The 1,735-nt window shown below is 40.0% G+C and overlaps 1 non-coding gene across 1 annotated transcript; it reads left to right on the top strand.

Moving 5' to 3' along the window:
- The first annotated feature begins 525 nt into the window (after positions 1-525).
- Positions 526-609, top strand: Trnas-gga (transfer RNA serine (anticodon GGA)). The gene is given in 2 exon segments: positions 526-565; positions 575-609. It is a non-coding gene; the product is annotated as a tRNA-Ser (tRNA).
- The last annotated feature ends 1,126 nt before the right edge of the window (positions 610-1,735 follow it).

The raw sequence follows: 1,735 nt of genomic DNA, 5'->3' as shown, positions 1-1,735 counted from the left end.
GACCCTACTGGTTATTCCTCCAAATGCTGGTGGATGAAATGAACAGTTACGCAGTGATGATTCTGTTTGGTAGCGAAAGCCCTCAATCCAGAATCACTGATAGAGGGATACCGGCATTGAAGAACTAAAACTATTTCTGGACATATTTTCATGTGGGTATAGAATTAGGGGGACTATCGGAAAACTGCTTATTGCTATGACATAATTTTTTGACATAATGTCACTGCTCACAGCTTTACACTTTCGTAATAACATCAGTGAAGATGGCTCCGACAAAATATTTAGAACTCGACCAATTTTACAGTATCTTAATAACAGGATGGAGCAAGTATATTCTATGGGCAAGGATCTCTCAGTGACGAAATCTATGGTCCTACGGAAGGGTAGATTACGAGTCAGTTGGAATACAAAAAGTAAGAACATCCTGGCAGAAGCTAATGGTTTTGAGCAAAAACTATTAATATACGGGGGAATGATGACAAAGAAATAGGAGGGAAGAGACACACTGAAAAAGCGGTAAGGCCGGCCTGAGTGGCCGAGCGGTTAAAGGCGCTACAGTCTGGAACCGCACGACCGCTACGGTCGCAGGTTCGAATCCTGCCTCGGGCATGGATGTGTGTGATGTCCTTAGGTTAGTTAGGTTTAAGTAGTTCTAAGTTCTAGGGGACTTATGACCACAGCAGTTGAGTCCCATAGTGCTCAGAGCCATTTTTGAAAAAGCGGTAAGCAGTCCGAAAGCAGAGAAAGGAAATACTGGTATAGCCTGTTTACGGACAGTTGTGTAGCTTTGGTAGAATCTCTCTTGCGTAACAAACCCTATTGTACTCGCACACTCCAATCCAACAGGCAAGATACCTCAAGAGGTGACAAAAAGGAAGCTAAAGAGGGGGGAATCAATCCCAGTGCATACGAAGGAAAGAATCCGCATTACAAAATGGCGGGATAATCGAGATGTCTTGTACATATCTTCGGAATACATGGGAGATTTAGGGGAGACGAGGAAAAAGAGAGGTGTAGTCACAAGGAAACGGCAACTTACTGTCGAATATAATAGGTATATGAAAGAGGTAGAACGGCAGAACCAACTGCTTTCAATTTATCCTGCGTGTCACAAAATTCTCAGGAGTTACAAGAAAATAGGACTATATATTTTTCAAGTAATGCTCATCAATTCGCAATTATTATATAATAAGTTCAGAGGAAATGCCAAGCCACTGAATCTGTTGGACTTTCGTGTGTCTGTAACAGACGGATTGGTCGGAGGTCCAAAACCTGTACCAATCCTAAAGCGTCTGAACAATGTTCACCTTCCAGAGCCCCGTCTCAAAGACTCAAAAGGGAAAAGTATCTGATGGCAATGCAAACTCTACTGAGACGAAGAAAAAGTTAGGAGTTCGCGTTATTTTACTGTCCACTTTGTCCAAAAGAACTCGGACTATGTATCGTCCCATGCTTTCGAACTTTTCATGATTATTGACTCATAACATTTGTATAAGTTAATCGTAATAAAGTATACAAATTAAACATATTAGATTTTTCCAAAAATCCTACCTACTGTCGTAAATATATACCCTATCATACTCGTATATTCATTAAAAATTTAGTAAAATAAAGCCTAGCATTAGTTTCGATATACTAGTAGCTTAAACATAGCGTTGGTACTAGATTAGACATAGCTTACTATTCGTTTTGTAAAAAAATACCAATGGGTGTATTATTATTCCCAATCCTAAAC

This window comes from Schistocerca nitens, chromosome 4 (genome assembly GCF_023898315.1).
Source record: "Schistocerca nitens isolate TAMUIC-IGC-003100 chromosome 4, iqSchNite1.1, whole genome shotgun sequence".
Classification (NCBI taxonomy): Eukaryota; Metazoa; Arthropoda; class Insecta; order Orthoptera; family Acrididae; genus Schistocerca; species Schistocerca nitens.
This window is presented reverse-complemented; position numbering and strand designations above follow the sequence as displayed.